Here is a 10,308-nt window from a genome sequence, read left to right as displayed (position 1 = left end):
ACTTTTCCCCACTACAAAGACCCCGATAAGACCCCGTAAAGGCGATAAAACCCCCCGACACGTTTCATCATATATCCAGGCACGTAGCATCGCCCTTTGAGCCACCACATGGTCTAATTAGAAATTCAATTAGACGCCTTTACCTGTCCGTCACGTGACCAGAACACCTCCGCGCCCACTTCCGCAGCTGCAGCCTGCCCCCTAAACGCGTCGTTTTCCGCTGTTATTTTCGGGACAGGAGGAGAGACCGGTCCGGCAGGTTTGTGTGGACTAAACCAGGTGAGGCAGCGGGAGAAGAAGGGCGGGGAGCCGCTGCCTGAGACGGCACAATCAGGAAGAAGCTGACAACATGGTGCGGTGACAGAGCGCTCCGGACACCGACTGAGAGCAGGATTCACCTTTTTAATACTATTCTGACGAGGAAACGAGTAAGTCGAGCTAAAATATAGACGTATAAGCGTTGCTTTGAGTACTTTGCTGTTTGTGAGGTTTGTAAGTGTTAAAGATTGGGCATAAACCAGAGTTTCCCCTGGGCGGCTCACCTTTCCTCTGTTGTCGGTTAAAGTTTCCCACTGGAAACTCCTCAATGATCGCGAATGTTTTGAAATAAGGGTCTTTTTGTCATGTCCAAGAAGAGGTTAACTTTAAAATCTCTACTACATATTTTAGCGGAAACACTGCTTTAGGCTACTTACAAAAATGATTTTAAAAAGCTGCTGGTTCTGTTTGAATGATGTCTGAATTGTTTCCAAATTTCTGGGTAGTAACAATTACTTTTACGTTTCTTTTGTTTCCTGTGAAGGAAGGCTACACGTTAGAAGCTCTCAAGTCAGTATCATTCAGCAATTTACAACTTCAAAAATGATCATAACATGATGATCCATTAGGAGGAATTTCCCTAACAGGATCCAGTTGCTCTCAAGTGGAATCTCTCTGGAATCTGAGTGGGGTTGGGATATATTCAGTACTTCTATATTTTTATATACCTTAATGTGTTCCCTAGATTTAAAATAAGCAAATAAATAAAATTAAGCCCCATGGGCATGAAAACATGGGCATCACCTGTCTCGTCACAATCACATTCTTCTTCCTGGTTGAAATCAGATAAATTTGAAGTATGCTGTGGATTATTCTGTCTGCTGTGGCTCACGTCCGTGCTTTTCTCTGGCCCACATTTGGTCTTCACTAACACTTTTAATGAGGTTTGAGTGGTGCAGTCTCAGCTTTGCCACAAGCCCACATTGTATGGGACAAAGGTCCTGACATTTGGGCCACACCTCTGCCATACAACACATACCAGCGCCTTACCTGAGCTGTGGGTCGCCAAAAGTAGCTGCAATTAGGACCAAATACAGTCTGGATTGTGTTTGGATGGGCGACATGTCTTTATTATGGTATTTCAATGTGGTATCAAATTGTATTCATGTTACATTTGTGATACCCAGAAAAACTTGGAGGGCTGGTAAAAGTGGCTGTGTTCCACAATAAATACCAGAATGACTAAGGCAAATCACAGCTGCGAAAATTATCATACGTTTTCCATTCCTCGTGTTTCTGTGTTCGTTCAGTGTCTGAGGTAAATGGACATGTGTATTGAACAGATGTGTCCAAAAAAAAAAAACCACAGTGTATTGCATTTTACAAAAATATCTTTTTATGTGCTTCCAATGAAATCTTTTGCTTTTGCTCAAGTTTGGGAATTCTGATTAAAATCCATAAGAATAATGAAACTTGACTGAGGTGAATTCCAGAATTTGGCTGTCACAGAAGACAGAAAAATTAAGCACTTAACTTAAACATCACATGCTCATTTTACGGCTCTATTAAAAACTGATTTTAAAATCTGGGTTTTCAGCACGTGTTTACTCTGAAGAATGTAGATTATAAAATGAAAGGGGGATTACCAAGTGGACTGAGTACATTTATACTTCATCCTGGTGTTGTGGGCAACTCTGTATCTCTTTTCTTTGTTTACCTGTTTACACTATTGTTCTTATTTTTATTGTATTTGTATCTACATGGTCAACAATCAATGACGTCACTTAACTGGACCGAGCCCATGCAAGGTTAATCTAGACAAGCACAAAACTAAAGCCCAGCTATACAGATGCATTGTGTGATTATAAAACCCAAGGCTTTGGATAGATGCACATCAGCTGTGACGAGGGCTGGCACTACGCTCACTAAACTGGCATCTGAGCTACATATACATATAACTGACAGTGGCTCAACAGGCTCAGTCCCACGTGTGGTTAGATGTAACAACCCAGCGTTTTTAGTGTGCGGAGGACATATTGTTTAATTTTGGAATGTGACTTTTGAATGACTTGAAGGTTATTTATTCAAACAATGAATTAATAATAATACTTATTATTATTATCCCTGTGTCCCTTCTAGGCCTCCATATAAATTTTAGTTGTGTTGACGCCACCCCATTTCCTTCTTTATAACTTGCGTAACCTCTCCATGCTGCAAACTTCTCACGGTCTAACATTTGATAGTAAAAAAGTGGAGCCCTTTACATATGGCTACTATATAAACACGTCTTGTCTGCAGTTAAAACACTGTGATTCAAGCCTGGACACCCTCAATTGTGGCTACTGTTGTATTTGTGAACACAATGGCGGCTGGTGGGTACACCCATCCCAGCCAGCCTGGATGTTTTTTCCATAAACATGCAAGGAAGTTTTTCCTCAGCAGACGCAGCAAGTTGGAGTCTCTTTAATTAGGGAAATATTCGTACTTCTTATGGAAATGCCTGACCTTGAAAGCACAGACAGAGAATTTGAATCGTGACTTGAGAGGCAAATGGACAGAAGAGTGATGTGAGGTCAAGGCTTCACGAAGGCTGTTTTAAAATTTTCTTCAAATTTTCCATATGGACGATCGGACAGGTTTCACTTACTCCATCTGAAGCTTTCTGTTCGTGCTGTCACGACTGTCTATCTGCTTTTATCCATGGTTTAGGAGTCTGTTCTTAAATTAGTGCTTTATTCAATAATATCACAGATTTTCATTCATTTCATTTCATTTTTTGCCCTTCTTCTTTTATTAGGTTATCATACTTTCTCCCCCCCAGTACCATCCATGTCTAAGCTTAAGAAATGCTTCCATGGCTAATGTTTGAGATAAGCGTCAGATTTAACAACGTGACGACACCGGGAAGTGTTTTGTGCCAGCGTACTTAATAAATCCGATGTTTGCTACTGAGTTATCCGCAAATATCTGCTAAAGAACTTTCACAAACATTATGACAATGAAACAGGAATAATAGGAACACATAGGATAACAGGAAGGCTCACATCTGTCTTCTTGTCACCATGAAAGTGAATCTATCAACTTTTTCTCTCCCCTCCAACACCTATTTGAACACTGAGTCCATCTTTAGGTATTTTAATTAATATTTAGGGTAATTACTAATCGCTTATTTACTCCTTGAACTGATAATTAGGGAAATAATGTTTTTAAATTGGCATATAAAGTAAGGAGTACGCTTCATTAATCTCGCTTAATTCCTTCATTAAGCTCTGAGTTATTTGCATATCCAAAGACACCTGGTCCTTAAACTGTATTTCCCCCGAGAGATGCAATGGCCCAGCTGCAATAGTTTTGCTATATGGGGGTAATTTAAAGTGAGCACCAGGGTTTTAAAAGTATGGCCTGTAGCCCAGAGATGGCCATCCTTTAATACAGATGTTTATTGAGACTTGGGATGTGAGTTCAGTGTATTATTTGTACCTGTTCTGAACTTAAGGTTTGCCCCTAATCAATACCACCCGTTTTTAGAAGACACACAAAAATGAATGTACACAGTTTTTCATTTTCATTCACTTTCAGACACTTAAAAACTAAAACCAAACCAGCAAAACTCTGGAAATCATCAGAGACTAAACTGAATTTAAATAAATGAGTAAATGAATTGGAAAGTGTAAAACTCTTAACAAGGTCATTACAGGCTCCGTTTAGTTCTCTTGCAGACTTTTGTGACCACTTGCCCTGACATACTCACTGTGCCCAGAGGGGAATGTGGCAACGTCTCTGCCAGTTCACCTGTTTTGCTAAAGCAGCTTTGTGGAAGCTTTTTAATAAATTATTGGTTTGATGGTTTTATTTTTCCTTTGTGGCCCTCTGCCCCAGACTCTTTAAAATCCTTAAAATTACTTACCAAGAGCCCCCGATTTAAGAATGTAAACTGAGTGTGGGTGTCTTTGTTGGCCTTGAGGCCTCCCTATAGGTCACTCCAACAAAAACCACTTCTGTTCAGAATCTTTCTTAATCAAACCTTGAGCCATCTTGAGGTTTCAGTCACTGCTCACATGTGAGGAAAGGCAAACAGATGCAAACTAGGAGTCAAATAGAATTTGACTGCATAGGATATGAAGTCTATGCGTGTTTGTTATTTTAAAAAGGGGGGGAAAGCCAGTTATTGTGATTCCTGCCACGGTCTTAGAGCTTCATCTTAATCCACAGAAACGTTAAAGTCCTAGCGGTACAGTGGTTTGCCCCAGGGCCACGCAGTTCTTCTATTTTATATAGACAGAGAATTCACTTTCCCCAAAAGACTTTTGCAAGCTATCTAAATGCAAACAGAAACATGTTTTTCAAATCATCTTACATCTTTTATATTTAATAGAGAAGTTGTACGAAAACGACATCTCAAATGGGGACACTAAGACGCTGGTTGTTTTATTGAAAAGAAGTAGACATGGGGCAACATAGAAAACGTATCAGTTTCTTGGAGGCGAAAAAATATACTCGGGTCATTAATGTGAGTGGGAACAAAAAAAAAGAGTGTAGAGAGACGACAACTTTCAAGAGTACAGATGGTGAGGACTTTGCCAGCATGTTGGCAAAACATGAAACATTTCTCAAAGTACAGAATTTTCATAATCTTTGCTACCTTTTACCCTTTTTTTTTAAACCTCTATTTTTTTAATCTATTTTATTTATTTAATGTGCATATTTACTCAGCCACTCATGTAAACATTAAGAGCATTGTGAAAAAGAAAGTGTGATGGAGGACAAACTGTTGAGCAACCAAATTCCTATATGAAACAGTGATGGCATAAACCTGTGTGGCTTAAATATGAGAACTCCTCAGATCTTATTCTAATTAAAGGATTAAGGTCTTTAAAGTGTTCTTAATTTAAATCCAAACGTGATGATGATGATGCTTTGAGGTCATAGCGCCTAAACTTTGGAACCACCTTCCTCAGCCCGTCACGTCGGCTGAATCAGCCGCTTGTTTTAAACAACTGTTTAAAAACCAAACAAACTTTTATAGATTAGTCTTTCTTTAATCATTTACCTGTTAAATTTGGCTATAGCATACACACATATGGAAGCACGTATCTGTAAATGAGTTAAAATATATATTTCATAATGTAAACATAAGTTTATTTATTAAATGCTTTTTACTTAATTAGATAATAAGTGTCATTATAGCCAATACAGAGATACAATAAGACAAACGGATAAACAACTGTTTTAAAAATGAGTGAGTAACAATTCACTAAAAATTCTCAACAGCCTGTTTAAACACTCGTCTGTGTCATCACAATACAATCTACAGTCATCTAAACGTCATGACACAAAAGCAGGAATAATATTCTCCCGTTGAGCTGAGGCGACCACACATTACAGTTTACAAATGTTCCTCAAATGAATCAAACTGATTTTTGAAAAACAACCTTTTTATGATTTTTTTTTTTTTTTTTTTTTCCCCCAGTCTCAGTTGTTTTACATTAAAATACAGAGATGGACTCTGCTGACTGAAAAGAACTGAGTATTAAAGAAGATGTTAAAGAAGCAGGAATATGGTGAATAGTTTAGCTTTGTACTGGAATTTAACACCGACTCTGCAGAGAACAGGCAGTCATTGTTCAGGTTGGGGGTTTTTTTTTTTTTTTGGGTATTACAGACATCAGCTCACACGGATTCCCCTCAGGTGCTGCAGAAACCCGACTCTGTGTTAATGCGACCAATCGCATCTATTCTGTCCTCAAAGTTCCACAGACACAAATATCTTTCAGTTTTTTAAATGAGGTCAACCAAATCGGTTTTGTTTTCTTCCCCCTTTTTGACTCTGTTAGCAGGAAAATCAGAAATGACTTCCATAAGCGTTAAGTCAGGTTTAGGTTTTAATTCAAGGAACAAGGGATTTGGTTTTGTGGATTAGGGCTCAGCAGTACCACAGACTTGTAAAATCTCATTTTCTTACAACCAATTATGTTTATTTAAAAATATAAACAAACAAAAACTAAGAACAAACCTTTTCAAAATGCCCAAATTCACATACAAAATGTTTCTTCTCAACATCTAAATTTGAAAGTCAAACCTGTTAGTTTGACAGTTATTGCTAATTGTTTAGAACAAAAAATGCCTCTCTTCTTAAATATGTTTTTCATTTAATGAGCAGTTTTTCAGCATTTGAGTGTATTCTCCTTATGTATAGTCCTGATCAAAAGTTTTAGAACACTTGAAAAATGGCAAAAAAAAAATCATATTTTGCTTGGTTGGATCTTAACAAGGTTCCAAGTAGAGCTTCAACATGCAACAAGAAGAAATGGTAGTGAGACAAAACATTTTTTGAGCATGCAATTTATTGAAAACAACGCTTAACATGAAACAGTCTGTTTTACAGCTGATCAATAGTTTAGGACCACATCCCTTTAAAAGGCCAAATCTGTGCAAAAATGTGGATTCATTGTCATTTTCTGTCAGGTAGTCACACTGTCATGACGTACTGATGGCAAAGGCAAAAAAACTTTCCCTTTTTGAATGTGGTGTTATTGTTGAACTGCATAAGCAGGGTCTCACGCAGCGCACAATCCCTGCTGAGGTGGGACGCAATAAGAAAGTCATTTGGGACTTCTTAAATGATCCTGAGGGTTATGGAACAAAAAAAGTTAAGTGGAAGACTCCAAAATTTTACCAGCACTGAGCCGGAGGACCCAACTGGCTGTCCATCAAGACACTGGATGATCCTCGACCCAAATTAAGGCAGTTACTGGTGCAGACTGCAGCCCCATAACCATCAGACGGCATCGGAGACTGAAGGGCTTCAAAAACAAAAAACGTCTACAAAGGCCTCGTCTCCTTGAACGCCACAGAACCGATCATTTAGACTTTGCAAGAGTGCACCAAACATGGGACAATGAAAGATGGAAGAAAGTTTTATTCTCAGAGAGGAAAAAATGTAACCCTGATGGTCCTGATGGTTTCTAACATCACTGCCATGACAAGCAGATCCCAACTGACATGTACAGTGCGTGGGTACTATAATGGTCTGGGATGCTTTTTCCTTCAGTGGAACAATGCAGGGGCGTCAAACGGCTGCTGGCTATGTCCAGATGTTGCAGAGAGCATTCCTCATGACTGATGGCCCTCATCTGTGTGGTAACGACTGGGGTTTTCAACAGGACAACGAGACAGTACACAGAACAAGGGAATATATCCAGGAGAATAACATCAATCTTTTGGATCATCCTGTGTGTTTTCCTGATCTAAATCCAATTGAGAAGCTTTGGGGATGGATGGCAAGGGAAGTTTACAAAAATGGACAACAGTTCCAGACAGGAGATGCTCTTCACCAATTTGAGAAATGTTCCCACTCACCTCATGGAAGTGCTTGCATGAAGCATCCTGCAATGAAGTGATCATCAATAATGGTGGAGCTACTTTGATTTCTGTTTTGGGGGTGGTTACAGGTTTTTTGGAGGTGTGGTCCTAAACTTTTGATCAGCTATAAAACAACCTGTTTCAGTTTAAGCGTTGTTTTCAATAAATTGCATGCTCAAAGAAATGTTTTGTCTCACTCCCATTTCTTCTTGTTGCATGTTGAAGCTCTATTTGCAACCTTGTTAAGACCAGTACAGTATATTTCGTGTGAGCTTTCTGTAGGTCAGCAGCAGTATTTTAAATATTTCATGATTTTAAAAAAATTCTCTAAATGTAGAGATGGTTTTGAGTTTTAAGCACAGCAGTAAGAAAAATGCGTTTTTCTTGAAAACTGGAATGATCAGTGACTTAATGCTATTTACGATTTTTTTCATACTTTTAAATGTCAGACACCTTTAACAGCACTAATCTTCATAATGGAAGCCATCTTTCCTGCTGTAAAGTCCAAAACGATGCTGTTCTCTTTTAGGCTTTGGAAATAACTGAGAAAACATGAATAAACCTCAGTCTTATTGTAATTGTGTTCTTCTGGATATGAACCAAGTAGAAATGGGCCAAGTGAAATTTCTTATCAGATTATTTTCTTTTCTAATAACTGAAACACAAATACTGGAGCTGGTAGTGGATGACTGCTGTTTGAGTTCCTGCTGTTGTGTTTATATTTCACAATATTCTCAGATTAATGATGGACATTTAGAGAAGTAGTCGTCTCTGGTTTGTATTTTTCATTTCTGAAACCTGAGGCCTACATTACCCACAATACAGTGGATGTGGTGTGCTACGCTAGCAGAGTTTAACTCAGGCAACCATCTGGTGAGCTCATATTTTCATACATGCCTGTGTGTGGTTTGTTTTTTTTGTTTTTGTTTTGCTCTTCAAACTTGTTTTTCACCTAAACAAACATGCAGTCACATGACTTTAACACATTTTTCACACATACAAAAGTGCACTTCGATCCTGTTCATGTACCCTGATGTGAAGACACTGTTTACTAAAAACAAAAGCTGCCTTTCAGCCTTCAAACTTCACACACTGCATAACTATTTCCAGTGAGGTCTTCCCGCAATGCTGCAAACTGTAAATATTATATTTACAGCTGGTACGGCATTATATCAATAAGGGACTAACTTTGAGTTTACTTGCAAACTGGCACCCAAAGTCATTTATTTTATGATTACATTTTTATTTCTGTATCTTTTAATTGACTTTTTTTGGATGGCTTTCTGCGCAGATCTTAGAGAAGACATAGACTAAATATTAGGCCAAATGCAAATTTGATATTTAAGGGTCATTATCTACAGATCCGCAGTCTTGTGCTTCTTGTTTGACTTGTCTGAAGGCTCACCTGAGCAGTCTCACGGAGCGCTGTACCTCCTCCCTCCTCAGGTTTCAGTGTCGTCAGTTAGGTATGCTCTATTCTGTCCCACTCTGTGAATCCCCCCCCACCCCTTCCTGCTCCCCCTGGTTGCCATAGGGATATCCTGTACCAGATAGCAAAACCTGTTTTCTGAAGAGCGATCCTGAAGAGCGTGGCTGCCTCTAAGCCTCACTTTGGTCGTTATCTGTTATCAGGGAGACCTGTGCAGGAACCGCTGAGCTCTCGGGAAAGAAAACTGATGAATTTGTTTGTTAATGAGGCTGCTTTCAACCTCAGTTGACTTCCCAGGTGATAAAACCAGCTTTTTAGGTCAAGTTGATGAGGTTCCGCTTCTTCGTTATTTCACAGTAGTGTCTGATATATTTATTTATACCTCCTAAAGAACTTGAAAATATATTAACATTTAATATTGACAACAGATTGAAGATATCAGCCACAGGAAAAGACATTTAACTTCACTTGTCTAGTTCCAGAAGTTAAAGGGGACCTAGCTCTTTATTTTAACGACTGCACTGTTCTAGAATAGTTTTGTATGATTCACAGTTCAAAATAATCTTTATTTCATGTCTTTGGCACAGCCCAAAGTGCCCTTTTGTTTTGTTTTTTTTCTTCCCCCGTTACTGGCTGTTCATTGTAAACATAAGATTTGAACAGCCATCTCAGAGTCATGACACAAGGAAAGGGTCATCAAAAAGCACGATCCCCTCTGCAGCATGGTGGTTGTTGAGACAAGAAAATTAAGCATTAAAAAAAAAAGTTGTTACCATTATATTTCAACTCAAACCTTTTTTCTTTCATTTTTTTCAAACCCAAAGAGTAGTATTCATTGATACTGTTTCTGACAGGGCAGGTTTCTACATTTCAACTGTGTCATGTTAACTGGATTATAAAGTGCAGTCTGTGGTGTGAGACAAAAGCCCTGCCAGCCTTTAAAATCAACAGATATGAGACATGTTGGTAAAATAAAAAAATAATGATAAGGGAAACTATTTCCTGAACTACGGTAAGAGTGTGTCTCATTACCACCATAAACATTTAAAAGTTGAAAAGGAAGGGTCTCAAATGACTCATTTAGAGCCGTGTGAAGCTGGAGCTCATGATGCAATGCTAGACTCATCGTGGCCAAACACAAGCATTTTTCTCATATGCTTGGGAAATTTCTCAGCATCATCCAGTTCAGTGCAGTAATGGCATATTTATAGTAATTTTGATGCAAAAATCATGACTGGCTAATAAGGAGGGGAAACTAA

At 38.6% G+C, this 10,308-nt stretch overlaps 1 protein-coding gene across 1 annotated transcript in view; it reads left to right on the top strand.

Annotated features, from left to right (window-relative positions):
* The first annotated feature begins 254 nt into the window (after positions 1–254).
* The window catches only part of atp8b1 (ATPase phospholipid transporting 8B1), a 37,105-nt gene continuing 27,051 nt past the window's right edge, over positions 255–10,308 (top strand). The window contains exon 1 of the mRNA XM_080867567.1: positions 255–428. The gene's annotated coding sequence lies outside the window, so the exon portion shown is untranslated. The remainder of the gene's footprint in view (positions 429–10,308) is intronic.

The sequence above is a fragment of the Rhamphochromis sp. 'chilingali' genome (genome assembly GCF_963969265.1).
Source record: "Rhamphochromis sp. 'chilingali' genome assembly, chromosome: 2".
NCBI classification, from domain to species: domain Eukaryota; kingdom Metazoa; phylum Chordata; class Actinopteri; order Cichliformes; family Cichlidae; genus Rhamphochromis; species Rhamphochromis sp. 'chilingali'.
Note: the sequence above shows the minus strand (reverse complement) of the source record. Positions and strands in the feature narration are given on the sequence as shown.